Source organism: Dasypus novemcinctus, chromosome 3 (genome assembly GCF_030445035.2).
Source record: "Dasypus novemcinctus isolate mDasNov1 chromosome 3, mDasNov1.1.hap2, whole genome shotgun sequence".
NCBI classification, from domain to species: domain Eukaryota; kingdom Metazoa; phylum Chordata; class Mammalia; order Cingulata; family Dasypodidae; genus Dasypus; species Dasypus novemcinctus.
Genome location: NC_080675.1, coordinates 27095978 through 27109159, shown reverse-complemented (window position 1 = coordinate 27109159; position 13182 = coordinate 27095978). Strand labels below are relative to the sequence as shown.

Genomic DNA, 13182 nt, shown 5'->3' with positions numbered 1-13182 from the left:
AACAAAAATCATCGCAAGATCAGGTCTGCTGACTGAAGACAGGGACACTGCCAGAGACAGCAATCAGAAACCAGGACACACTGGGTGGGCCTGGCACAGCGCGTGGGTCGAATAATTATCTGTTGAATGGGACTTTGATTTGTTAGAGCTGGGCCTGGGATTTTGATAGGTGAAATGCATACTGACATCCCACAGTTTTAACTTTAGAGAGCAGACATGTTAAGAATTCACTCAAAAATTTTCTCAAACGGAGCACCTTCAAATGGTGATGACCCACACATTCCCACACTCCTAGTGTATTTCCTTCTTTTAAATTTTTTTCTAATTTATGTTCTTTTTTTTATTATAAAAGGAATATATTCTCCCTAAAGAAAATTTGGAAAATATAGAAAAATATAACCACTGATGTGCTTCTAAAATTGTTTGATTTCTAAAAATCCCACATGTATGTACCTTTTCAGCTTCCCAGGGACACTTCTATTGTTAAGGGTAAGTTCCTTTCAGAGGAAGGAGAGGCTGTCACCACGGACAAATGGGACAAACTTCTTTGACCTTATGACTCACTGGGCTCTCAACTCAGGGGCTAAGAATTAATTATTCTATTTTTTGTTTCCAAGTTGATGGAAATTTCCCACAGTCTCTGCCTAAACTCTTTACTTCCTTCATTTGATAAGACCAGAAAGGACAATTTAATCATTGGAAACATTTTCCTATTAATTTTTCTGCTTTGGTATTTCTAATGTTTTCTTCTTTCAGTGTTCACATCACCCACATCCATCTGGAAAAGGTTGGTCAAGAATTTGAGTAGGGATTTAGAAACAAACCACACCGTTGCCTAGATTTGGTCATGCTACCACTAATAGTAGTATTACTTTTGGTAGACAACTCATTGGCAGTAACTCTTGTAAAACAGAAAAGCCACAAATTCAAAGCACATAAACCATAAATGCCAACACAGCAGACATATTAATTAAGGGACTGAAAGACAAGAGTTCAGAATTTGATTCTCTCTATATATAGATTTTTATTTAGCTTTGCAAGGAACTGAGAGAGTCTACAACTGCAAGCAGGGGAATCCCATCCATCAGCCATGTGGAATCTAAGCCCCCTCTTGATTGAGAGGTGGAGTGGGTATCGCCATCCCAGGGTCCTCAGGATGGAGGAATAAAATATGGATTAGAGTGGACTTACTGGTACTCTACTACAGAATTATTGTGACTCTAGCAATGTAAGTAATTACATCATTGATATGGAGACAGTGGCCACAGGAGTTGCTGAAGGCAGGGAGAGGGAAAAAGAGGTGTGTTACTGGGGCATTTTCGGGACTTGGAGCTGTCCTCAATGATACTGCAGAGACAGATGCAGGACATTATATATCCTGCCATAACCCACTGAAATGGACTGGGAGAGAGTCTAAACTACAAAGTAAACTACAATCCATGCAGTGTAGCAGCGTTCCAAAATGTACTCATGAAATGCAGTGAATGTACCACACTAAAGAAAGAAGTTGTCGATGTGGGAGGAATGGGAAGTATGGGGAGTGGGGTGTATGGGAACCCCTTATTTTTTTTTAATGTAACATTTTGTGTGATCTTTGTATCTTTTAAAAAAAAAGATAATAAAAAAATGGAAAAGAAATAGGTTCAGAACAATATTTGCTGAGGGAAAAATAAAGTGTCTTAGATGCATTTTTCCATCCAAGTAAAAAACTTGGGTGCAAAACAGTAGAGAAGTTCAGTTAGTTTGTTCAAAATGAGAGGGTACATTCTTACCTGGCTCAGAGGGCTAAACAGCAAGTCTAAGGTCAGTGTATACAATATTAAAACATTGTCATTGCCAGTGATATCTTTTTTTGTGTGTATTTCAGTTTCCACGTCTCTGAAAGTTTGTCTGTGCTTCATGCAGCAATTGCCGCACACACAGGCCAGACTTGATCTTTGGACCTAGTAGTTCCATTACAGAGGAAACAGAAGTGGCTAACATTTGTGTGCAAAATTTATTGCAGGATCTCCCTTAATAAAAAGAAAATAGTAGCAGTTTGAATTAAATTAAAATGTGGTTTTCGGTTCAGGGAAAATTCAAAGGGCTTTAAAAATGTGTGATTTGTCACTGCTCCTCTCTTCTAACACTTTGGCACAAACAGAAAGAGTTTTACAGTGAAGGGGCAATGAATAGCTACATAGCCTTGCTATAGCTATATTCACTAAGTACTCACATCTATGAGACGGACATTTTTATTACCAACTCCCATCACACAGTTAAGGAAACTGAATCTCAGAAGTTAAGTACCTTGTCCAAGAGCACAAAGTGAGAGAGTGGTCAAGTGGTTTCTGACCCCCATTTATTGACTTTAAAGTCCATGCAGGAAAGCAAATGTGGTTCAAGAAGCTGGGTGCCCACCTACCACATGGGAAGCCCGGGTTTGGTTCCCAGTACCTCCTAAAGATGAGCAAGACAGCAAGCTGACATGATGGGCTGGCATGACAGGCTGGTATGGCAAGCTGAGATGACACAGCAAGATGACATAGCAAGTTGACGCAGCAAGATGATACAATGAGGAGACACAACGAGGAAACACAATGAGAGACACAACAAACAGGGAGAGGATGTGGCTCAAGTAATTAGGTGCCTTCCTCTCACATGGGAGGTCCTGGGTCAGTACCCAGTGCCTCCTAAAAAGAAGATGAGCAGACATAGAGAACACACAACAGACACAGAGAGCAGACAGCAAGCACAAACGACAAGGTTGGGGGGGGGGGCAGGAATAAATAAAAAATAAAATAGATGTTTAAAAAATAAAAAAATAAAAATCAAGTCCATGCAATCAACCATGGCATTATAATTCTTGTAGGTCTAGGAGAAGACTTAAACCAAAGGGAAACAGTTAAGAGAGCTCAAATGATAAACATCAAATGCTGAAGGGCTGCCAATGCAAAGCACCAGAAATGTGTTGGTTTTTAAAAAGGGTATTTATTTGGCATAAAAGCTTACAGTTCCAAGGCTATAAAATGACCAGCTTGAGGCACCATAAGAGATGCTTTCTCACCAAAGTCAGCTGCCTTGTGTTCATGCAAGATGGCAGGCAATCCCTGCCTGGTCTCTGCCTTTCCCTCTGGGCTTCCTCTCTAGGTTCAGCTGTTCAGCTTTCTTCCCAATTTCAGCTGGCATAGGGCTTGTCTCACATGGGCTTCTCTATATCAATTTTGGCTGTTCCACTCTCTCCCTGAGTTCAGCTGTAAGCTATCAGGCATAGAGCAGGGCTGGTCTCCTCTTGAGTTACTCCATGAGCCTAGCCTCTTGGGGGCTTCAGGCTCAAGCAATCCTCTCATTCACTCATTGTAGCACCAAATATGGCAGCTCCCTTTTTCCTCTGTCTCTCTGTCCATGTGAGTCTGTTTTTATCAGACCCAGCGAGGGGACAGGGACTTAACTTGAGTTACACCTCACTGACTTGGTCCAATCAAAAGCCCTACAGCAATCTTACTAATCTAATCAAAGACCCTGGACTGAAGTTAATGCAATCAAAGTGTGTCACACCCAGAGGAAGAGATTAGTTTACAAAGGTAATCCTTCTCTTTTTGGGATTCATAAAATAATCTCCAACTGCCACAACTATCCAAAGGAAATCCCATCAAACAGGTCCACACTTCACTTTACACTGGCAAAGTGACCTGAAGAACAAAGGCAAATTAATGTCTTGAAAACTAAGGTCAGCTTGACTTTTCCACTGCAGGACTTTTCCACTCCTGGTTCAGCCCTATGACTGCCTTCTTTCTTTGTCTGCATTCACTTCCTCATGGCTTCGGATCCCACCTGTAAGGCAAACCTATCTTCTCACCTGACCTATTTGATGCCTACTAATCATGTCTACTTCAATGTCTAACAAGCTACTCAAACTTAACGTTTCAAAAATTGAATGACTAATCTTCCCCCAAAACCGCTCCACCAGAAGCCTTCCCCACTCAAGCTGATGGCAGCTCTATTTTTCCAGTAGCTCTGGCCAAGTCATCCTTGACTTATCTCTTTCTCTTGTACCTTATCTCTAACATTCATTTTACAAAAAGGCATTTTACAAACATATTTCTCATATGATTCTTCGAAATGGCAAATTCCCCTAGTACACTTAAGATTTCATTTGCATGTATCTCATCAAAGTACATCTACTGAAGCAGTTAGGAGAGCTTCATCTATCACAACACTGTCTAACCAACATAAAGTGATGTTCAGCTGCCGCTTTAGTCCTACGTGCTATTTGATAAACACTTATATTATATCCCCTGTCTTCAGACATTGATCTGAAAGTGCTTTACAAATAATAATTCACTTAATCCACCTAACAACTCTATGAAGTAGGTACTAATATTAATTCTCCCATGTTAGAGGTAAGGACACTGAGGCACGGGGTGGTTATATTACTTGTCCGAGGCCACATAATTCAAACTCTGACAGTCTAGCTTCAGAGTCTGGCAGCTTAACCACATCTCAACATTCCATCCGTGAGACAGACTTTTAAGTAGCATGAGGGTTCTTTTCCTATATGTAGTGATACATATCCACAAATTAACCTACGCTCTTAACTGGCTTTCTTATGACCTGGACCCACCCCTGTGAAGTGCCTGGCCAGGATTGGGGGTGTATTCTCCTCCACCTTCACAGGAAAGAAACTGCCAAAAAACTAGGGATCAAAGGACTGAGCTCTGACCAGCCAAGTCCTCCACTAAGGTCTGAGAGGTGACAGCAAACGCCTCCTAACTCCTTGGAATTTGGTTTGGGGGCCAGGAACTTTAAAACTGACCAAGGGCAGAGCTTGAGAGCTTCAGGGAGCCTAAGGTTGATGGCTGGCGCTGCTGGAGAACTCCCTTGCAAACCTTGCGCCTGGCTGCTGCAGACAACAAGGTTCTGAAAGGGCCAATTAGGCTGACGGGTGCGTGACTCAGAGATGTGCTCCATTTACTGAAATAGATCCTCGTCCCCAACTCGTCCCCTTTTAGATACTTTTTTACTACAAAAATATTTAAGGGGAGGAGATAGGGAAAAGAAGAATAGGAAGTGTGTTCAGCTGCCCTGCTGATAAGGTGGACTGACAGGCCCAAAACATTCTACAGCAGGGGTTCTTAACCTTTTGTGCTCCACGGACCCCTTTGTCAGTCAGGTGAAAACCACAGACCCCTTCTCAGAATACACAGCAGATAGTTTTATGACACTCAAATAGCGTTGGGTCTAACAACTACTGTAATTTTGAAGTATGGATGAGAGTAAGCAATGTTTTTAGATATGCGACAACTGTAATGTGATATGAAATGAATACTACTGTAAATTATTGCATACATTTATAAGTGAAGGAAATGCTAGATTTCAGTTAGAGGTCAGAGAAAATAAAGATAATAAATTGGTTTTTTTCCATTCAAGTTCATGGACCCCCTGAAATCTTTCCCTGGACACCTGGTTAAGAAGCCCTGTTCCACAGGATCTCTGTATGTATGGCCAGAGGGGATGGAAAGCGACTCTTAAGAACTTTTTAGAGCAGATGCCACAGTGACTAAGGGCACAGCTGCTAGAGGCAAGAGATTACAGAGCAGTGAGTTCAAAGCCCAGCACCACCACAACCTTTGGTAAATTACTAAACCCTAGTTTCTGTCTCATGTGTAAAATGGAAATTATACTGTAGCTCTAAGAGAGCTGGGGTAGAAATTAGGTGGAATAAAGGACTTGGCACAGACTAAAACTCAATGAAGGATAACTATTGATAATGATTTTGATAATCTTAACACCAAAAAAATTTTCACACCCTTCAACTGGTCAGACACCAAAGAGGAGGTAAATATGGGGACAAAGCACGGTGGAGAAAAAACAACACTTTATTTTGGCAAGGGCAGGGGAATACACACACAAACTATTTTTGACAGCTCTGGGTTCACACAACAGACGAAATTAAACAATGCATAACTGAATAAGCCCAATTACTAAGAATCACTCCAGCTTTATCAACTTAACCATGGCATAATTCTTCTCATTTAAAAGCTTACGTCAGAAAAGGAAGACAAATATACTGTTTCTAAAGCAAACAGAAATAAAATCTCTTTTCGTTTAAAGCATTCACTTTTTTAAAAAGCCATTAGCAAACTTTAAAAGGCAGTCAATGGAGTGATTCTATCAAGTGGGTAAGGTTCTGGTGTCTTACTTCAAAGTTTAGGCAGTTTGAGAGTCACTGATAGCCTTGCTGTACTTGTTGGCATTTAGCATGAAAAATGCTGAGAACATTTCAGCAGATGGTTTGTTTGCAAAGGCCCACAGCTCTAAAATGGTGCCTTCTTTTAATGAGAGTCTGAGTTAAACCTGAAAGAAAAGCATGTAATTATCTCACCCCCAAATTAAAATTAATGAGGATTTTTTAGAGGTACAGTTGAGGGCCTCCATGTGGGATTATACTAACTGTGAGGTCTGAAACATGGTATAAACTGAACACCAACAAATGTCAGGAAACTTGGGGTCAGTTAACACAGAGGTGCCAGGGAATTACTGCATGACTTTAAACAAGTCATCTAACCTTTCTGGGTCATTCTGAAAGTAGAGAGAGACCTACAGTCTGCCAATTTGAGAGGGTTTATGACAGTATTAGATTTTATTTATAAAGAGGTCTGATCTCCTTAGCTTCAAAGTGCTCTCCTACTAATAAAATGAACTTCCTTAAGAAGATCAAATTGGAGTCCAGTGCTACTCATCTACTACTGAATAATCAAATGGCTTTGTCTGTCAGGAAGTGATATGAGCTCTCAGAACTTTAGAAGTCAGGTAGCTCAGCCGTCCCCTCTCCTGCTTATCCCTTCACTGCAGGATTGCCGGTCCAGTCACAAACCCTAAAAGCCAGTACTCACCCCCAGCCAAACCCTGCTTCTATTTCCAACCTTGGGCAACTGCTCCTCCACGAACACTCCCAGCCCCATGCAGCCTCAGAAAGATTCCGCTTCTCTGAATTCACAGCTCTTGGTGTTCCCTTTTATTATTTGCCTCATTATTAATAAACTGTTACTGAATTTTGTATAAATATTATGCTTAGAGGCTGCATGAGGAGACAATTACACTTCTTTGAATTCCTCATATCATCTTCCTCAGAGCCTTGCATCCAGAAAATTCTAAATTCCATGTGCATGAAACCACCTTCCAGAGGTTTCACTGGGCCATCAGCAATCTGCAGAGTAGCTTCGCACTCCTCATTGTGACTAAACCTCACAAAGAATGCTGACCATCCCTTGCTGGTTCGTGAAGCACAAGTCCAAGTTAGTATGGGGCCAGCTGGAGTAATGGAGGTATGTGTAATAAACTAAAAATTCAAGGGACTTTAAGTTTTTAATCCTGCTCTTACATTATCTGTCTGTATACTTTAGGCCAACTGTTTCTATCTTAATAGTCACAGTTTGGAAAGATAAGTAATGCTAGAAACCTATGTCCTGAGATTGCTGGGGATTGAAAAAACATATATGATGTACATGATAGCAGTTATCCAATATGAGCAAATAGAGAGGATAGTAAGCAATTTGCAACTTGCATTTCTTAAACATCAAGTTGTTAGATAAATGCTATCCAGTAGGGATAGGAATACTTCCCGATGAATGTGTTCAGGGTTTTCAATCCCTCCTGGCTAGTGTAAGTGGCCTTTCTCTTGCTGTCTCATTCTTATGCCTAGGGTTTTGCTTGCTGTATCCTTTGAAACTTTAGGCCAAGTTTCCTGGAAACCTGAGATGGAGCAAACTGCCAGTTCTTTGTGGAAACTGACCAAGGATAGAGAGCTGAGGCCAAGCCTGCAGGAGGAGGGGAAATGGCTGCCTTTCCAGAATTACCTAGAGCAGGAAAGAGACAGAACTAACCAACCCTGAGCTGGCCTCAAGCCTCCTGGAGAGAGGTCATGGTTCGCAGCTGTCTCATCCACATCTGGAGGTGCAAAGAATCCTGGGAGAATTCTTGTCTCAAAAAGCACAACTTTAAGGGGTGCATTTGTCTGTCATGTTTAATTAGCAAAAGGGTCTTTTCAAACATTCATTTCACTTTATAATTTGAGCCCACCATGACAGTTCTTACTTTACACAAATTGCATATGCATAAAATTTCTATGATTTCTTTTTACCAACAGTCCAGTGGACCATTTTATACTCACCCCATCTTGAAACAAACATTTTAACCTGCTAGCTAGCACACAAAATTCTGACCCTGGAGGTATTTCGTGCATTCACATGCTGCCTGTTGGCCAGGCATACCATGAATAATCTGGACATTCAGTGGAGAGCAAACTTTTCTCATATCCAGGCTTGAGAAAAACATAGTAAAAAGGAAACAAAAGCTTACTGTGCTTTATTGCTTGGGTCATGATGTACACCCCAACATATTTTCTTCTTAACACCCATCTTTGGAATGCTATGTCATTGCAGAACTGGTGAGTCACAGCTAGGGGAATTGCTCTGACTTGTTCCACCCATTAGTATAAGCCAAACCATGGGTGATCCTGGATTCTCGGAGGCGGGGCGTATCATTGGCAGGGGGTATTTATCTTGGCCAACAGCATGGGAGCTAAAGTGACCACATAGTACAGATGCTTATTCATGAAGGTGACCTCAAGTGAATCGAGCAATCTCTTGGTCTGACTTTATTAAAATTTACCCAAATGTCCATCCAGTTGTCAAACCCAACTCCAGAAGAAATAAAAACTGGAATGGCAAGAACTGTGATGGATCAGGACTGGAATACGTTGACAGGCTTGAGTGAGAGGTCTTGAGCCAGACAAGAGGGTGTGTGCTCAATGACAGGACAGGGAGTCTGGGCAGAATGACAAAGGGAGGGGATAAAGCAGCACTCTATATTCTTCCTGCTTCTCTGAATCCAAGCTTATTTTCATTTCCTCACTAATGTGAATTGCATCTACAATTTAGTATAAATCGAGGACCCATTCTCAGCAAAACTGCCACATAGAGTATGCTTGCCTGCGCTCTGCCAGCTTTTCTCTTCCGTCCATTAGCCATTCCCTTCAGCTCTTTAGCTCAAACACACCTTCATGTTTCCCTTTAGTTCAATGGTTCTTAAAGTGTAGTTCTTGGACCAGCAGAATCAGCATCACCTGACAACTTGTCAGAAATGCTAATTCACAAGCCCCACCCTAGACTTACTGATTCAGACACCCTGGGGAGGAGCCAGCAATATCTGTTATTTCACAAGCCCTCAAGGTGAATCTGATGCACCAAAGTTTGAGGACTGTTGCTTCAAATGATAAAAATTAAAGATTCCAGGATGAGAGCACATGTACATTTTAGAAGAGCCTTTGTGGAGAGCCACTCAAGTGCTAAATGAATCAATTTCTAACAGTGGAATTTCAAGTAATCTGACAAGTAGTGAGAGATTTGAGGGTGCTGCCTTAGTTCAGGCTCTCATCATCTATTGCCCTCAGTGTCACCCATTCCACTCTTTTCTCCAAGTTACCACTGGAGATATACGCTTGGCCTGGAAAATCTGTCCTTGTTAGACCCCTGCTTAAAACCCTTCAGTGGCTGCTTCTTACCTATAGGATAAATTTCCAGCTCCCTGGCACACACACCAGGGCCCTCCATCACCTGCCTCTGAGCCACCACCCTCCCCTACTCCCTGCACCTTTCTTCCTTCTCTGCCATGCCTCACTGTCTTCAGGAGGCTTACACTTCTTAAATGAAGGGCATCAGGCTTGGTCATGTGACTTACATTGACCAATAGCATGAGAGGTGGAGTAACACCTGTTACTTCCAAGGAGAACCATTTTTTTGTTCTGCCGCAGTTTTTGTTTTTCTCTTTTGCCATAAATGAGATGAGCAATGTCCCAGAGAGAGGCTGTTCCTTTGGCCTTAGGAGGTCCCAGCATGAAAACCAATGAGGAGCAATACTACAGCTGACCCCTCACTGGACATGCAGCATGAGTGAGAAATAAGCCATTATTGTCGTAAGCCCCTGAAATCTGAGGTTATTTTTTTACGTCACGGTAACAGCTTAAGTTAATACAGCACTTTAGATCTCCCACATGCTGCCTGCCTGGAACGCCTCCCCTGTCTCTGTCCTATCCCTCCTTCCAATCCCAGCTCAACTCTGCTGTCTGCACATAAACACTTGCTCATTATTCTACACCCAAATCAAGTGCCATTTCCTCAATCAAGACTTTTTTCCTTCCCTGGTATAACTGATCACTCTCACCATCTTTAGGACCGTCTCTGAATCTAGAAAATACATCTGTAGACCTGTATCTATGTCCTTAGAACTATGCTAGGAGCTTTTCTTTCATTAGCATTATCCTTGGAACAACCCCTCTAAAAAAGATCTTCAAGCCCTCATTTTACCGAAAGAGAGAGAGACTAAGGCTCAGAAAAGCAAAGTAACTTGTCCAAGTTTCCACAGAGCTGGAGTACTCATCAGGTGTGGGGCAGGCTCTGAACTCTGGAATCTTTTCGCTGACCCACACACACCTCTCACCCTCCCTCAGCAGCAAGCTTTCAGGTCCTTCCATCAACAACTGAAAGGCTATCAAATTAATTTGAAACTTTAAAGATTTGCATTTGGAATTGGGCTTCCTACCCCCTGAGAAGATACTCATTTTTTCTAAGCAGAAGTATTTATTCTAAGGCTCCTGGAAAGGACACTGAAGACCCTAGGAGAAATGGAGTATTTTGTCTGTGCCCTTGCCCAGGTCCCAGTGTACAGGGGCAGTGTTCTGTGATAAGACACTAAGACTCCTACTACCATCGACCTGAAGAACAGAATTGTGGGAAGGTCCTTTTGAGTTTGTTTCAGGGTAGAAGGCAAGTAGCAGAAGAATAAGAATTCCAAGCAAGACTGCCATATGTTGACATGTTAAGATTTTGAAAGAAAAAAAAGAAAAAAATACAAGGAAAGTGACACAGTTGCAGAGAAGTGAATCAGACTACCCATGGTTGGGCAGGGGAGCAGCCACTGGAAGTGGCTTCTGCAATTTTAGGTTTCTATGAGCTGCTGGCATTTTGTTGTAGTGGTTGGGTTGTTTTTCTTTTGCTCTCTCTTTTTAAAATTTTACTTGTTGTTCAAGGAAGTGAAAGAAAGTGTAAGAATCCCCTCCATACTAATGAAAGACCAGCATTCAACAAAGTACCATAACATTCTTTTCACAAAACATTCATACCAATTTTTTCATACTACAAAGCTTTTCTCAGTTACCAGCTGGGATCCGCTTATCTCTCACACCATTCCAGTGGTGCATTCCGCCCCGCCCCCGCCGGCCAAAGGATACATTACCTTTAAATCTGACTATCCATAACATTAATAATGGCATTTTCCCCCTTCAAGTGTAGAGCTGGTCACAGTGCCAAACGGTTGCTGGACCAGTTTGGGCATGTCTCATTTACTCTCTAAAAAGACCATCCACTCAGTAAAGCTGCCCGTATAATAGATAACAAGGGCCAGCATTTATCACACACTTAGCACTGTGCTCAGTGTTTTTCAGACATTGGTTCATTTAAACCATGAAACAATGCCATCAGGCAGGTGCAGTCATTATCACCATTTCACAGATCAGGAGAGTGAGGCACAGAGAAGATGAAGGACCTGCCCACAGTTACATAGCTGAAAAAAGGAATCAGTGGGATTTGTATTCAGGCCACTTGCTTTCCAAAGCTAAAGCTCATAACCTTGACCCATAGACTTTTCAAGGGAAACACCACCCCTTCAAAGAAATGCATACACTGAAGAGCAGGGGGCTAGAGGGTGGGAATTAACCAACTCAGTTACCCAGTGGAGGGGTGACGAGTGTTGGAGAGCTAAAGAGACAAGATACTATCGTTTTATATATCTGATTGCTACAGGAACAGTAGACAAATGCTTCTTCAACATTTCCCTTCTCTGGTGTGAGAAAGCGCTTCCTCTGTAATCTAGACTCTACTTGAAAGAAAGGGGTAGCTCCCTGGTTTTCCCTGGCAGGAAAGTGAAGAACAAGACACAGAACACTGTCCAGAGAGTGTGTGTATATGTGTGTGTGCGTGTGTGTGCATATGCGTGTGTGTGTGACAGAGAGAGAGAGAGAGAGAGAGAGAGAGAGGCGGGCCAGTAGCTGCACAAGACCACAGTTAATGATTCACTCACAGCCCTCAGGCAGCTCCCTTCAGTAGTGGACACACACACACACGCTCATCTTCCACGCTCTTCATCCCAGCCAGACTCGGTGTCGGACAAATTGCTTGGCAACGCTCGGAGGAGGTTCCGGAGCGCGGGGTCCCGCAGCCCCTGGGAGCTGTCCAGCGGGCAGCGCGCCTGGGAGGCCAGCCTGGGGTCCAGTCTCCCGAACCCCGGAGGCGGGGCGGAGCGCCAAGACCCGGGTTTCGGGGTGGGGGAGAAGGGGACAGTCTCCAGGGACACCTGTTGTCGCCTCCTCACTCTTCATTAGACGCCCCGGGCGCTCGGGATCACCGGCGAAGACACCGGTTGCAAGAAGTGTCCGCGCCTGGGCAGGATCGCAGGTGTCCCATCCCCGCCGTAGACAGGCTCGCCTCGCCCCTTCCCCTCCCGGTCGCCCGCAGCTGGTGGCAATGCCGCGCCTCCCCGGGGGCTCCTGCCCGGCGGGCGTGCGGTGAGGGGTGTGGGCAGCCCCCGCGGCGCTAGGACCCCGCGGCCGGCCCGCCCACCTGCCGGGGCTCCCGAGCCCTCCCGGCCCCTCCCGGGGGTCTCGCTCATCCTCCCGGCGCGGGACGGCGGTTACCTGCGACGCCGCCCGCAAGGTCCCGAGCGTGGGCCGGAGTCGCCGCGGCGGGGCCGACTCCAATGCCCCGGGGCGCGCCAGCCGTGCGCTCCGCTGCCGCCGCGCTCCCTCCCGGCCGCAGCGCCACCGCCGGCGCCCGACTCCCGGGCTCGCTCGGCGCCCGCCGGCCCGGAGCGCCGCTCCCGCCGCTGCTGATTGGCCGCGGCGCGCGCCCGAGCCGCGCCCTGATTGGGCAGCGGGAGCCGGGTGGGCAGGGCCGGGCGCCGCTGGGGCTCGCTCCCCCGCCTCCCGCGCCCCAACCTCTGGGCCTCGCTGCGCTGCAGACCGGGATCTGGGCGCTGGGGTCGGGACCCCGTGCGCTCTGCGCCCAGTGTGGCCGGCCATCGGGCCCGCGGGCGCCCAAAAAGCGTCGCTTTGAGCAGGGCGCGAGTGGTGGGGGCGTACGGAGCGCC

At 44.8% G+C, this 13182-nt stretch overlaps 1 protein-coding gene across 2 annotated transcripts in view; it reads right to left on the bottom strand.

Moving 5' to 3' along the window:
* STON2 (stonin 2) overlaps positions 1 to 12900 on the bottom strand; it is a 170170-nt gene extending 157270 nt beyond the window's left edge. The window contains exon 1 of one of the 2 annotated variants that reach the window (XM_004470900.5): positions 12731 to 12900. The gene's annotated coding sequence lies outside the window, so the exon portion shown is untranslated. The remainder of the gene's footprint in view (positions 1 to 12730) is intronic. The other variant, XM_058292816.1, reaches the window with a different exon arrangement.
* Positions 12901 to 13182: the final 282 nt, after the last annotated feature.